Source organism: Lissotriton vulgaris, chromosome 10, assembly GCF_964263255.1.
Source record: "Lissotriton vulgaris chromosome 10, aLisVul1.2, whole genome shotgun sequence".
NCBI classification, from domain to species: Eukaryota; Metazoa; Chordata; class Amphibia; order Caudata; family Salamandridae; genus Lissotriton; species Lissotriton vulgaris.
This window is the reverse complement of record NC_141698.1, coordinates 95094914-95111204: the sequence shown is the minus strand read 5'-3', so window position 1 is coordinate 95111204 and position 16291 is coordinate 95094914. Positions and strand designations below refer to the sequence as shown.

Below are 16291 nucleotides of genomic sequence, written 5' to 3'. Positions count from 1 at the left end.
CCAGGGCGACCTGGACAAAGGAAAGGGGGTGTAACCACCCCCTTCCTGGTCCCACCCATAGGGAGGGACCTAGCAGGAGATCCACCCCTCAGATTGGAATAAGAGTGGGAGCAGTGCCAATACAACTCAGATCATCCTGAAATCACCTTTAAACTAAGAAGACGACTGGACTTCGACATTCTGATGAACAGAAGACTGAAGAGCATCTCCCTTGTGGCCTAGGAGGGGCCACCCTGTGAACACAGGCAACACCCAGCACCTCGACGTCTGCTTTGCCGCCGCCTCCCGCCGGAGCCCGAGTGCAGAGCCTGACAAGACCCAGCTTCTCTGACTTCTCCCAGCCCGATCCACAGTCCCTGCAAAGAAGGGACCCGTGGAGGCATCGAGAGACGTGGGAGCGGACATCTTGACAGATCCCTGAGACGCTGACTGCGCAGCACCCGAGGCACCCTCGACTCTGTGCTTTGGGGTTTAAGAAGCCCCACAACCGAGCAGCATTTGCACCAAAGATCAGCCCTCCAGCATCTCCACGATCTGCGTGGGGCCCTTTTGTTTTGTGCCACTCGACTCGCCATCCCGGCCGCTTGTCACGTGGTCAGCGGCCATCTTGGCGACAAAACCTACGATTTACACTGTGGGTCTGGTTGCTCCAGACCTGCCCTCGCTCCTGTAGAAAGGAGTACCCGCTCTGACCTTGCTGGTCTGAGTAATAAGCCTTTTTCACTTTCCCCGTGGCTTGCATTAGCCAAGGCTTGTTTGCTTCAATCGAGTTGCCGACACCGCCATCAGCTAGAGCCTCCGAGGGACAGTTTGTGATCGACTCCTGGACGTCCTTGACCTCTTTGTGTCCACGTGGCTGCAGAGAGAAGCAACACCTCATCACCTGTTTGCGCCCGACTTTGCCTGGTTCCAATCTGGTTCCACTGTGGTCACTGGTCAGTGACTTTAAACATTGTCCCCTCTGCTTTCAGGTCTTCACCATTTCAGATCCACCCTTGGATCCACCGGACACTTCACCTTCACATCGCCTGCAGCATCTTCAGCTTCAAGCGCCAAGAACCTGCGTGTCAAAACCCGACGCCACTTCGACCCTGTGCACCCACTTCCTGTGGGTGAGGTAACATTGCAACGCCGGTGTGCCCACGTTGGTACACACCTCTAGGGTCTGTGTCTTAAGTTTTGTTCCTCTAGGTTCAGCGGAAGTGCCCTTTAACTAACTTTGTGTAACTTTTACGCACCATTGACATTGCATTAATGCAAGCCGCACTTTCCGTGCTGCACCCGAATCCCGTGGGCTACTCCCGACTTCAGCATTGCTAGTCCTGACTGCTCCCAGCGATTCTCTAGGCCCTAGGCCTAACCACTGTTCCATTGGTATCTCTTATACCACTTTTTTAGTATATGGTTTGAGTGGCCACCGGCCCTCATCCAAAATTGTGCAACTTTGTATGTTATACTGTGCTTTTGATTTAACGCTTGTGCCCCATTGCTCATAAAGAGTACTGGGGATTAATTTAGAAATAAACACATATATTTTTATAATATATACTTGTGTGGTGTCCTTTCATTTGATTGCAGGATTGTATGTGGTAAAACAGCTCGCTTAACACGACCTCTTAAGTTTAGCCTTTAAGGCTGCTTAGTCCATGCTACCACTAGGATAGCTTGTCCAACAAGGTTGACTTACAACCAGACATCTTTAAGGTTTGTTTGGAATGATACCAAGTGGTTCCAGAATTGGAAACACTGCATATCAGGCCAACTTCTCACAATCTGTACATGCTTTTCGAGCGAAACAAAGTGTCTACATTGTAAATAAACCAAATATACATAGCTTCATGTTGTTAAATAACTAAAAAAACTAAGATATCTATGTTTCCATTTTTGTGCCGCTAAATTTACTAATCCATGCCGCTATATCCTGGGGGGTCTAATTAGCGTGTTCCATTTTTCGACCCACCTTTTAGTCAATGCTAAATGTTTTCCATGATAGTATATGTTCCTTTTCTTACCCTCCCTTTAAGAAGTTAAGCTTGATTATTCGAATCTATAGAGTGTTCCAATTCTTACCTTCCCTGTAGTTATGTGCTAAATCTAAGTTTTATTTTTTGCATATCGAGTTCTCTTTTTCCAAACTGTCAACAGTTGTGAAAGTTCTTGGGTTTAGTATGTTCCCTTTCTTTACCTTCCTTTAGTAAAGTGTGAAAGACTGTTTTCTCGAAATAGCATGTTCCTTGTTCTTACCTTCCCTTTATTTCAAGTTTGATAAATGGTTGGCATAATCTATCTTTAACATTGCTATACACTGTTTCTAATCTTGGTTATTGATAGTTTAAATCGCTTTCCATTTATGGCTGATGAATTTTGATGATGATTAGATAAAGAGTTTGAACCTACCCCGAGTCTGTGGTTATTATACAAATGCAAAGGTTTTAGTATTTTTGAGTGCCTTTCTTTATTTAACTCCTTGATTCATCGTGGTCTTACGATTGGTAAGTCAATGATAATAGGAATTAGTGAGAAAATTAAAATACATTGGTTGTAGAGCGTGGGTTATCTGAATAAATGATAAGGTATACGACTTTGGATTAGGGGCCCAGGTGAGTATTTGGTAAAATCCTAGTTGGGTGACCTGCGCGCTCTATCAGTAGTGCCTGCAGAACATGCAAGGAGATTTACCACTATGAGCACAAGCGCTACAAAAACCATGACTTAAGTAGGTTTATGAACACACAAAGGGGTACGTTTGACAAATCTACTTTTCCGCATTGAAACCATCACATTAGGATCTCGAGCACTATAAATTAGGTACTGTTCCAAGTTGCCAGACACACAATGGATTTTTTAGCCCAGCTATCTCCACAGCCAAAAACGCATCGGCACAGGCAACCTTTTCTTTCAGTTGCCAGACTAGGCCCTATACACAACTCTTTCCCTGACGATACATAATCAGGGCTCCCCAGAGCTTTACAGACTAATTTGGGTACCCCCAAAGTATCCATTTAGTCTCGTGTAAAATAAAAGGTCCTTGGGATCGTCCTAAAGGGGCGTCAAATGTTTTCTACAGGTCGAAAGAAATTGACATTTGCTAAGAGGCTAACTCACCATAAAAGAAACAAAATAATTATGGACTTTATTTTGGGTGACATTTACTTTTTGGGACACAAATTCAGTTTTTTGATGGTCTATTAAAAAATTATGGCCGCAACACAATAAGCTAAAATCAGGTCTACGTGCACTTCAATATTTACTCCCTGGGACACTATAAATTGGTTGAAAAACGTACATTATGACTCACAGAAATGTAATTAGATTGTACAACAATTGAATGTTAGCGAGGACAAATATTGACAAACTTGATATTAGTTACAAAAATTATTTTAACATTTAACATTTTATGTTGGTATCTACTTTACATAGACCTGTAGCAAAAAAAAAAATCAAATGTTGAAATAATTATGTTATCTTGAACAATATTACGAAAGTAGCTGTGATTAATTAATGGCTATGATATCGTCACCCTTTTATTGGTTATTAATGTTTACCTGGGAGAGTACGTAAGGGAGTATAGATAAGTAAGCAAGGAGAAGCGACTGGATGTCTCCAGATTACACTCAAGGGAACACGTAGCAAGCAAAGAAATAGAACTTTTCTGAACACCTTACAGAGTGAGACTTCAACCTGATCAACCTTCAGTAGACAAAAGTCCAGTGCAAGGGGGATAAACGCCGTAGAGGCTTGCTTTTTGCTAGAGGAGGTCCACACGCCCACTGGATTATAGAAGTCTTTGGAAGAAGTGTGGGATTTAGTTCCATCCACAGGCAGCTAGAGTTGTTTTACACAAACTCACAGAAGATATGTTTTTCTCATGGAAAATTTGGAAAAATAAAATAAATGTAAAAAAAAAAACAGGTGAACAATTCAACCTGTGTTGAAATAGAATTGGCTGACTGAGAACGCCGCTGTTCCCACTCCGCTGAAGAAAACCACTGTGTTGTTGTGCCGGGGGGTGTAGGCTGCGGTTTGTGGTCTGCAGCGGGGGTTCCCCCACACAGGAGCAGGGCTCGACGAGTGTCAGGAGTCGGGTGCCACGAGTAGGAGCATGGTCTCCCTACTGGAGGCAACAGAGTGTAGTGCCCAGGTGCATCCGCGGAGGCGCCCCAACTAGGTTGCCCTGCTCCTGCTCTTGTGCACCTCTTGCTCCAGTGTGCGTGTGCTCTTTGCTCTGCGCCGACATCTGAAGAAGCTCCATCTTGACCTCTATATTGGTGAAACAGGACGTGAATTTCGTGTTCGCCTTAGCGAACACAAATCTGCCATTCGTAACAGTTGTATGGAAGCACCTCTTGTTAGACACTTCCTTGAAAAAAGTCATTCCGAAAAAGATGTTCGGTGGGGCATCTTAGAAAAGGTAAAGGGGAGTGTTGGCACCCCCATGGATATTTCGCGGAAACAACGCAAGTGTTTCTGGATATTCTTCCTTGATTCTGTTAAACAGGGACTGAATGTACAGTGGATCATTACCAATCCTTGGTAATTATTAACATTGGAAATATAAGGATTGTGTACTGCTCCTTCAGGGATCCTTGATGGCAGATCTGGTACTGTGTTGTCAGCTATGCCCATATCTGCGTCGTGTCTTATTTTACATGGTACGGGCTCATGCAGAGAGGGACAGAGTGGGAACCGTACTCCGATTTTATTGCTGACTACGGCGGCTGGGGAACTAGTACATTGTAGCGATCGCCAAGGCCGGCGCAGCGGGGAGACAGAGACTCAGTGTTCAGCGTCCATTACGGAAAAACTACATGTCCCAGAAGGCCATGCGGCACTGGAGATCGGGTCGATGGGTGGACTCTATTTAGACTCCTCCCGGAGAACGGAACAGTGCTTGTCAATTCGTATCCAGGTGTTCACCAAGTTGGATGGTGTGTTTTCCGCCAGAGTTCTTGGATTGCTGTCAGCCTGCGCCGTCGAAGAGCCTGCGAGGTCAGAGTTCCTGTGCTGTCAGCCTGCGCCGACGAAGAGCCTGCGAGGTCAGAGTTCCTGTGCTGTCAGCCTGCGCCGACGAAGAGCCTGCGAGGTCAGAGTTCCTGTGCTGTCAGCCTGCGCCGACGAAGAGCCTGCTAGGTCAGAGTTCCTGTGTTTTCAGCTGACACAAGCCGCATCCTGTACTGCAAGTATACCTGTGGAGTGCTGGCTCGCCTCCTACGTCTTTTTTCATTTGATAACCGTTTCTGTTTCATATGTGCGGAGTGCACATCTTGTGTCATGTACCCTGGGGTTTAGTATTTTTGTCATTACCAGTTTTTACTGGAGCCTACCTTTCTACTTTCTGGAACTATTGTTGACCACAAGAAGCATTGTGGTCACTACGAGATGTACCTAGATAACACCTCGTATTAGAAATCCCCATGGCAACTAAAATAAGCAAACTGAGGTGTAGAAAGAAAGAGAAGTGGAGATAACTTCTCAATACTATTTGGCACGATTCCCCATCACCTTGTTACGAGTATTTTCTGGATTATTCAAGGCAATTAAGGGTGGAAGAATCGGTGAGTCTAGTGCAAGAGGGGAATGAAGTTCAGGCAATTGTAGCTTGTGATACTGATATTCTGCTCTCTGTCTTCTCCTCCTCCTGCAGTGTCGTAATACCGGTGTCTTTGGGGGTAGTCCAAACCAGAGATTACCGTGAGCACCATATACCCCATTTGCCATTCCACCTCACGGCCCCTTTCTGTACAGGCTCGATTAGTGGTTATATTTCCATTGTTGGGTGTTGTGCGGAAGGGAGTTGGGAGGACTATCGTCTTATCGTCTTTACTGGCCATAGGAGTCAGGTTAGTGGCGCGTGCGTGTTCTTGCGCTGCTTTCAATCCCGACATACATTCACAGAAGGAGATTAATGATCAGTTCCTGATCTACTACACATCGCTCTACCAGAGCACGATGCGGGATCTGCCAGATGAAATCATTGACTTCCTATCGACAGCGCAACTCCCACGGTTAGACCCTGAACAAGGGAACAAGCTGGGAGAGGAAATCTTGTTAGGAGAGATCCGAACAGCGATTAAGCATATGGCTAGGTGGAAGACGCCAGGAGCTGATGGCCTCCCTGTGGAGTTTTATGTGGCTTTTGTGGACTTCCTGGCACCGCATTTGCAGTCGGTGTATAGAGAGGCATGGGAATTGGGTAGGTTGCCATCGACTACTAGAGAAGCGATCATAGTGCCGCTGTTAAAGCGAGGTGGGGATCCTTGCTCTCAATCAGCTTCTCTCAATGCTCACGGTCGATTACAAAATTCTAAGTAAGATTCTTGCAACGCGTCTTTTGGGACACGAGTGCTTTGGTACACCCGGATCAAGCGGGTCTCATCCCCACCAGGAACACAGCGACGTGTATACGTCGGCTGATTAGGGTTATGAGAGATGGACACGATCGGACGCCGGGCGCAGTGGTGGTATCGGTCGACATTGAGAAGGCCTTCGACAGCGTGGAATGGCCATATTTGTTTCAAGTGTTGAGGGAATTTGGCCTGGGGGGATCAGTTTGTACGGTGGACTCAACTGTTATACAACTCTGCTACAGCTCGGGTCCGAACGGGGTTTGCCATCTCAGCGGCGTATCAGGTAGAGAGGGGTACCCGCCAGGGTTGTTCCTTATCACCGTTATTGTTTGTCCTGGCGATTGAGCCGCTGGCGGCACATGCTAGACTGGGACGGACTTATGAAGGCTTATCGCTACGGGGGGAGGTCCACTACATCTCCCTGTATGCGGACGATTTACTGCAGTATCTGGCGGATGAAGATGGCTCTCTACAGGGTGCCAGAGTTCTGCTTCGGGAGTTCGGCCTTCTCTCAGGGTTAAAGGTGAATTGGGGTAAGACCTGTTTGTTCCCTTTGGCTCTGGGGGACCAGGTGCCTCTGACTGTGGGGGATATACGATGGGAGCCTCAATGTTTACCTTACCCTGGTTACCCGAATTTATCACACTTAACCCGACCTCTTGGTTGGCAACGTGGGCGGGGCGATGAGGGGGCTCCGGAGCAGCATGGATTTCTGGCGCACCCTTCCCCTGTCAGTGGCAGGGAGGGTGGCATTGTTGAAGATGGTGGCGCTTCCACGTTTGCTCTACTTCTTTCGTACGCTACCTGTGTGGATCCCGGCGTCCTTCTTCCAGAGGCTTAGGGCCTTCATCACAGGGTTTATCTGGGGTTCGGGTAGAAGGCGGGTTGCACTAAATACCCTGATGCGGCCGAGAGCAGAGGGGGGACTAGCGGTCCCCGATTTTGAATGGTATTATATGGCGGCGCAGCTACAGTGGCCCGAGAGTTTAGCGGCCCAGAAGGATCACAGGGTAGAGTGATTCCGCGACATGTATTGTCCTTTATAGTCCTCCAACAGAAGATTAGTCTCGACCAGCTTACTCCTGAGGAACGCACTCTCCGCTCATGCTGGAACCGGAGCCAGAAATGAGCAGGAGCTCTGTTATCATTTCAAGACTTGCAGAGCACTTTTGAGCTGCCACAGGGTGACTATTTGTTGCACGCCGCCTTCATAGCAGGAATTCAATGGCAGTGGAGGATGGGGTTATTGGAACCCCGACTTCATTGGGCTGCCAATATGTAACCATGGCAGCAGGGCCGTTTAAGGCTATCACATGCCTCTATAGGCGACTGTAGACTGAGCGGCTTCCTCCCCTTGATGCTCTGAAAGGTAAATGGGAAGCAGATATTGGTAAACCCATACCGGAGGCGACGTGGCCTCAATTGCTACGGCGTGCTTGGACGGGTATGCGCAATGCCAGGTTCCAATTAGTTCAATTCTTTACGTTACATAGGGCCTATTTGACGCCGGTTAAAATATTACAGTATTTCGGGTGCTCCCAATCACCGTGCCCAAGATGTAACGCCAACGGAGCTGATTTCAGTCACATGTTCTGGACTTGCACGGGGTTGGGGACATACAGGGAGGAGGTGGTAACATGTTAAAATCAGGCAACAGGACGCACAATAGAGGCGGAGATGGGGACTTGCCTATTACTCTGGTTCCCACATACCCCCAGCACTAAGATTACTAGTATGTTTTATGATTTAGGGTTAATAATGGCGAAAAGAGAGTTTACTATGCACTGGAAGTCGAAGGCAGGGCCTAATTATCTGAGATGGAGAGCAAGTTTTTTTAAACTGGGCTGGTAGCGAAGGGACACTTCATTTGCAACTAGCTAGGCGCGCTGCTAATGAAAAGGCATTAGAGGCAGCGAGGGCTTGGGGGGCTTTGGTGACAGAACTCCAAATACCTACCAGGGATGATGAGGAGGAGGAAGACGATGTAGAGTCAGATCAAGGGGAGAGAGCGAGGGTAGCAAACTCATAAGAAGCATAGTGAGGAATGGAGTACCAAGTAGCACTGCCAGGAGAGGCCGTATTGCACATTCCAGGCTTAGTGGTACTCGAGTGATAGTGCTGTTATGCAAGGAACATATACTTAATCAACGGAACATCCTGTTTGTTTTTCCTTTATTTTTTATTTTATTTTTTTACTTTCTTCTCCCCTGTTGGATGGGTTGGGAGACAGGATGGTTCGGTAACTATTGATTGGGCCAGATAGATTGGGCACACTGACAGGGGGTGGAGGTAGTGGGGAGGGGGATTAGGACTGTTGGGGAAGAACTCAGTTAAGTGACTTTAAATGACATATACAATGATTGATGGGCCATCTGCGTAATGGCTGTAAAAGAGATGAACATTTGAAAGTCATGCATGCTACAGAAAACAATAAAAATTCTTTAAAAAAAAAACATGTAAATATGTAGCGATGCTCTAATAACTGTGTAACCTTTGTAACGATGTAACCTGCAACTATGGTCTGATACTCATGTAAAGCGCTCTGATACCTCCGGGTCTAGCCAGCGCAATATAAAACTTTTCAAATAAAATAAATAAAATTTAACTAAACATGGAGGTAACATCAGAAGCCTTGGTCGTAGGGCATCGCGTGACAACAATCCTAAAAAAACATTAGAAAGGAGGGGGCACCAGGCCCTAACGAACTACCAGGTCAACTATTTAAAGAAGATTGCGATTTCTCGGGAACCATACGTACGCCGCTCTACCAGCACTGTCTGGCAATGTTATTGATAAGGCAAGCACTGCCAGCGGTTGAGCTCACAGCAGGTACATACACTGCAAATTCTCCATTGAAAGTACTGGAGAAAGGGACCGGGAGACAGCAGAAGCCTGCAGGAGCAGAGAGCCCCCTCCCCTGCAGCTGGAACATCCAGGGAGGTCGGGCGGGCGGGCAGAGGGGAGTTAAGCAATAGGGTGTCATGTGGCCCGTAAGGAATGCAAGAATGCCGTGACTCTTCCAGCTCCTTTCTGTAGAGTAGTAAATCCGTTTTCTTTCCATAAACCTAAAACGTGGAAAATGTGTTACATGGTTGCTTACAATGTCATTTAAGTCTTGGCGTCACTCTAGCATATATTAATTTTGCGTAAATCACAGTTTAATTCATATTAACTGGGAAGATTTTAGGGACTATTAAACGAATACAAAATCTCTTGCAAGAGAAAACAATCACGGCTATATTCATATGTTCCGCGGAAAAGAAGAGGCGCCTTAATCGATCTCAGCATAACTGCCACTGACGTTTTCAGCCAGTTCCATTGCATGATATGCATGTTTTATTAGGTAAAAACAGCTTTCAGATGAGCCGAAAAGTGTACAGCCGCGAAGGAGGGGATACTAGTCAGTCATAAATAGGAGAATGCGGTGGAGAAGGGTTAATAGAATCTTGAAGTTAATTCAGCCCAATGGCAAAGCTCAGAGAAAACAGCAATGAATCATGCGCCTGTCGCGACGAAGGTAATGTATTGCTGGAAACTGAATATGTTTCTGCATGAGTGGCTAATATGCCACAGCTTTCGTCAGGACCTCGAATGTTGCTACTGCCGTCAGTGAATAAAGTGAAAGGAAAAATAAAGTTTGTGGAGATGGCCTCCCCAGTCAGCGCAGAGGAACGCTGGGAGACACCGACGGACAGAGCAGTGCTCCTCTAAACCTGAGCTGCAGCCAGGTGGGGTGAAGCGCCATCACCACAAATACTTGAATGTTGTGGATTATCTAGCCTGATATACCAGGTGATATACATTTAATTTTATTTTTCCTTTCACTTTATTCACTGGCGGCAGTAGCAACATTCTAGGTCCTGACGAAAGCTGTAGCATATTAGCCACTCATGCAGAAACATGTCGACCTCCATTGCTGAACAGATATTATGTTAAATCTGTTGTCCTTCTTTTTCACATAATTTTAGGTTTGGAGGAGCTGAGTGAAATACATTAAAAATCAGATTTCTACTCAGCTTGATCCAATTTTATCCTATCACCACTCACATCACTTGCACTGCTTTTCAGTTGCCTAATTACATCTATTTTATATCTGCACCACCCATTTGTGATCACACTAGTAACTGGGTTTCACAGTCTCTATCACACCATTAGACCATGGACACATTCTCTCCTGGGCAAGGAGAACCCAGATGATGTTAAAAAGGGCGGTACAGATTGGCATCTGATGGGAAAATTTACCTACCCTTGAGGTTTGTCGCCCACGTGCATTTTTTCATATAATTGAGCACTTGGTCTCCACATTTTTAGAAATCACGATTTGGTTTTGTTGAGGATAACTTGCGAGTTGAGTCTCTTATCTTTCTGACCCCTAGATACTTTTTGTTAATGTTGATAGTAGTGGGGGCGTGTATCTAGTGTTTAGGTCATTAAATTTGCCCTTGGACCCTTGTTCTAAGTTTTGTGTTTTGGATCAGCTAAGGCAGCCATATCTCGATGCTGCGTTAAATAAGATAATTTTAAAGCAAATGTTAACAGTGAGGCTTATGGCCTTGCCGATAAAAGATTAACATGCGCTGGAAATCCTTAGAGGAGATCACCACTTGCAGATTATGTCATCAGCATGAGGAATCCATGGTTCACTTGGTCTGCATATGCCATTGCTAGATACATGCACGTCGTACTTAACCGAGGCCATTGTTTTTAAAATATGGGACACTTACTTAAAATGATGCTATGAAAATTTTGTTTAGCCTGGAGATCCCGATGGACCTGGCTAGGTTTGCGAAATTCACACATAAAGTTAAAGAACGTTTAAGTAATGCACATTGCACTTTAGAACTTCAGGACTGCTCATTTGATATGCCCAGACTCTGATTTACACGTCATCACTCGATTTATGTACTCTGCATTTTTATTGAAATTGTTGTTCCAAAATAGGTCTGCCTTGAATGCCTTTTTATCTGGAAATTTTAAATGATTTTGCCAGATTCGTGAAGTTTGCACACAGGGGAAAGTCCCTTGTTTTAAAAAAAAAAAAAAATGTATGTATGCATTCTTTTCTTTCTTTTCACAATTGATTTATGGGTTTTACTGTCTTTACTGTCCATGACCTGCATCGCAGGATTTGTTTTAGCGGATGCAGTATATCAAATTTGTAAAGCAGTTAATAATTGTAACTGTAGTAAGCAAGTTTTGAGGATATTTTATAGGAAACTTTTTGTAACAATTTTTGTTAATTGATACAAAAAAAATGTCATTTCATTCAATATAAAAACCTTTGTGAAAAATAAAAGTTAGATGAAAAAAGATTTGTAGGACTAACAACCGTAAAGGAAGAGGAAAGAGGGGAGTCTGCTGGCCGCACCATGGGGTAGAAAATCATGAAGCTACGGTAGTTTATGTGTACATTGCAGATTGCCCCCTAGAATGTGGCCCTAATGAATGTTACATATTCTCAGGACCCCTGCCTTGCTGCCACAGCTCTCTGGAGTGTTGGGCTGAGAGTTTCACTGCTGAACAGGGGTCTTTAAACTTTGTGATGTTCACCCGCCGGGAATAAAAGGTTAGGGTCCCCTTAAATTTTTAGTTATTGTATTAAATAGGCAATGTTTAAATAGGTCTAGACCTATATAAACATTGCAGTTAAGTTCTGTTACCATTTTAAAAATGTCTTTTGACCAGAGCCAGGCACCCAACAGGATCACTTGAGGCTACCTTAGGGGGACCTGCCCCCCAGTTTGAAGGCCCCTTCTCTAGAGAGAGCGTGTGGAAGGTGGTCCATTCTAGCTCAATCCGTGAAGCCCTCCAGAGCCCTAGAAGAGACTCCAACACCACACGGATTGCGGATGGATTTGCAGCAGTGGTTTCCAGGCTGCAGCTACCATTTCAGTTCCAGCACAGGTGCTACTTCACTCTTGTGGTGCCTGCTATGAAGAAGCAGTTATAGAACTATTGCACCCTTCATACTTGTGGGACTTCTAAGCGCTAAGCAATCCAAGCACTAAAACAGCGCCTTGTGTCTAATTTTTTCAGCGGCGACCTGTCACTACTTTTGCTTTTAGGATACCTCAGAGGTTATTATGTACGTGGAATAAAACAATTATTTTTTCTTCTTTTATGATATTCTACAAAGTTCAACTGCATTTTCCTCTCTTCCTTCTACAGGGATACGTCTCTACAGGGCACAAGTCCTAAAAAAAGAAGTAGGGGGACGCTGTCACCGGAAGTGACGTCACGACTGGATGTGACGTCACGAAAGGTGGCTTGCACCATCGGGCTCATTGCCTCCCATCGCTCACCCCTTAGATGCGATTGCATCTGAGAAGTCAGCGCGTGAGCAGCGTGCTGTGAGCTCCTCGTCCCAGAGAGGACAAAGAGTGAAGTCCAGCTGTTTGGCAGGGGGGACAGCGTCAAACCGGTAAAATAAGTGGGGGGACGCCGTCCACCCGCGTGGTACCCCGACTTGAGCCCTGCGTCTCTACCTCCCGTTGCTTGATTCGGGGAATCTGAAGAATTCTCCTGCAATGTAGTGTTTGCAAACGGAATATTTTGCCAGTTGCATATTTGTTACACAGAGTTTCTATTGGTTCTTTTCTTTTATTTTAAAAGTTCTATATAGCGCTAGCTTGACCCGTAGGTATCAGAGCACTTTACATACACACTGTAAAAACAGAAGAAAATGGCTTAGTTTCTTGTCACCGTGGACTCCCACCGGATCTACTTTCTGCTTGCACTGCTACATTTTGTTGCTTTGGCAATCACTGCTTCTAAAACCGCGTTTAAAATAGCAAACCTGGCCACAAGTAAGAAAGAAAGTGGTGGATAATACGGGTATGACGTCTAGTGCAGCGTTGTGAATGCGCGTATAGATGCGTAGAATGGGCAACGCGCGAACGAGAGCTACAGCTGAGCCACAATATTTGGCGAACAGCTGAAAATGTGATTGTGGTTGAGCGCAGTGCTTTAAGTGGGCCGGGTCTCAAGGGGTCTGAGCACCGGGAGTTTTTTAAAAGAGGCTTCGAAACGGGTCTCTATCGGGCTCTGTTTTGAGCCCTGGCACAGGCTGTCCGTTTTTTTCCAGACTGCAGAGACAGCAGTTTACTGTCAATGCAGTCCGGAAAAAAGTGCCAGGGCACAAAACAGCCAGATAGAGACCCGTTTCGAGACAAGCACATGGATGTGCGCTGCCCACACTGCTCACTTCTCACTAATGGAGAAGTTACAGCATGATGTCATGCCAGGTGAGCTTTGTGGGGGAAGGGAAATCCTTCAGAGAGTCATTTTCTCTCTGTATTTCCCTTCTCTTTCTGAAACGCAGGAGCAGCAACATTGTGTTAGGGTCACCAGGGCTTTAATTGGAAGCTTTTTCAATATTATCTGTTACGAGCCATAGTTGCAGCTTATTTATCTTATGCATCTAAAAACCATTGACAAAGCCAATAGTCCTTACTTGTAGGTATGATGCTACTTATTGTATCACATATCTGGATGCAATGACAGAAACAGCAAAATACAAGTTGGGCGGCACACTATACTAAACAAAGATTTTTTGCGCAAGTGTTTAAATGTCACGCCCCTAATTAGTGGCCACGCCCTTTTGAGAGACCCCCCAGTTTTTTCATCCCACTTAAAGCCCTGGTTGAGCGCGTATAAATGGTCATGTGCAGAGCAGGAGTAAAGGTCTGCAGCAGGATGCATAGATGGCCGCTCACAGTTGACCCGTAGAAATGGGCTGAACTCATGGAGTGACTGCAGGTACATAGCGTGCAACAAAGACTGAAATTAAATCATAAAAGTCCAGGTAATTACTACCCCAGAGTACCTGGTTCCTACCGATCAGTGCCAGTGCGCTCCCAAAATGTGTATTGGACACATGCTGAAAGTGCTGGTACTCAGCAGCTACCAGTACCTGCTCATTTAAACATTAAAGCACTGGTGAATAACATTGATCAAATCTGGGCAGGGCTTACTGTTCGGTACCGACACACTATGGAACTTTATAATATCAATATAGTTACGTGGAAAAGCAGGCGACCTACATGGTCCTGCACATACTATCTTTGATTGTAAACAATATATGAAGATGGAGAAGTAACCAGAGGAAAATATGTATTCATTACCCAGGCAGCGATGTCAATGAGGGAGTTCAGGACCGCGACCTCAGCAATGTCCGCGCCAGTAAACTACGCACCCTGAACGAAACGTGAATTCAACACAGCCTACACATGCTGTCCGTTGCAACTCATTCAAGTGTGCACTTTGCCTGTACTTCCGGGTCGAATGAAAACATCCCGCGAATTAGTATATAGTGGGAGGGACTAGTAGTGAAATGACCTAGGATTGGAGCTTTGGCGGTACCTCAGCCAATCCGAACGTGCTGCCAAAACTCTGACTAGCTCATTGGCTGCGGAGCCAGTGTGTTTCGGTCTGTATAACCACTGCCTGGGTCCCCCAGGCTGTCCTCTGATCTGGTTGTGTTCCAGTGCTTGATCGTCAAGTCACTGTAATTCAGGTTTTCCAGGGTGGAGACCGGTGGTCCAAGTGCATAAAGGAAAGCATGGGAACTGTTATCCTGGTTACAAAGGGGGCGTAATCAGCGAGCGTGGAGGCGGAGTCAAAACGTGGCTAAAAAAAACAAAAGATTCTGTAATTTTGTTGTTGTGTTTCACTACAGGTAACTGCATATTATATATAATGCACTCACCTTAAATGAAAAATAAATGCAATTTAAATGTATCTGTGGGAAATGCTTTTTTTATGGCACTACAGCTTGGTTGGTTAATGCAATACACTTAAAGTGCCTGACTACGTGTAACCGAACTCTCACTGATTTGAATTCTGGTTAGTGCACTGCAGGACTGGAGGCACCCTGAAAGGATATGTCCTCATCTTTCCAAAACCGCCTGGAAGATTGTCTCCTTCATTTTACCAGAATGGAGTTTTGCTAGCACAAATCTCAAACGCGTATTTCCTCCCTGGCATGGAGACACCCTGTGATCTCTGTCTATTTTGATTTTCAGGCCAGAAGAGCCCAATAGTTCCGAGAATAGGCCTCTATCAAAAGCCTCCAAATCTGGCCCCTCTGCGCCCTCCTAGAGATTGCGTAGATGAATGTCCTCCCTCCGGGATCTATTCTCGACGGGCCGGATATACGACCCTGGAAATAGCGCCATGCAACTCACAATTTGTGAGGGGCTATTACCAATTTACAACAGTGTATTTCATACTGTTAGCGATTCCCAATCGCGTGGCAAATAGAGAGGCTCATGAATGCTAATGATCCTCTCGCAATTTGAGACCCCATTGAGAATGGCTGGCCCTCCCTGGTATGGTGGCCTGCTGGGCTCAGCAGACCACCATGTTGTGACTATTTTTAAATAAAGCAGTTAAAAAAAAAATGCAGCCCGTTTTTCTTAAACAAAAACAGGATGCATTTAAAGGGGAAGGAGTCCCCTGAGGACCCCTTACCTTTTGCGACCCCATTACCACCCTCCTGAAGAGGGTGGTAATTTGCGAATGTTTTGCGCCCCATATTGCAGACACAAAACATTCTTACATAGGGTTGCGCACGCTGTTAGGCAGGGAAATCTCCTTCCTATTAGTGAGTCGCAAAAGCCTATTTTGCGAGTCATAAAATAGGGCTTGTACGTTCCCTATGCTATTTTTGCATGCGCAAACGTGTTCGCAAACACGTCTGTGCATGCAAAAATGGTCGTACATCTGGCCCCAAGTTCTCACATTTTAGGATGGTGGCCTGGAGCTGCGTATGAAGGATTTTCACTGAGTTGTCTGTCTGGCTAGTGCAATGGTCAAGCTCTTGCACTTTAGCTTTGAGATCCAGTGTGCGGGTGCTGACAGAACCTATCATGCTGGAGTGAAGTTGATTTAGTTTGAATATCTGAGTGAAGGCTCTCCCAGGATGCGTTCAGCTCAGACTTTAG

The 16291-nt window shown here is 45.6% G+C and overlaps 1 protein-coding gene across 3 annotated transcripts in view; it reads right to left on the bottom strand.

The window, feature by feature from the left end:
* The window catches only part of NSMCE1 (NSE1 component of SMC5/6 complex), a 133486-nt gene extending 118860 nt beyond the window's left edge, over nt 1-14626 (bottom strand). Inside the window, exon 1 of one of the 3 annotated variants that reach the window (XM_086940591.1) lies at nt 14471-14626. The gene's annotated coding sequence lies outside the window, so the exon portion shown is untranslated. The remainder of the gene's footprint in view (nt 1-14470) is intronic. The other 2 variants (XM_086940593.1, XM_086940592.1) reach the window with 2 other exon arrangements.
* Between the last annotated feature and the right edge of the window lie 1665 nt (nt 14627-16291).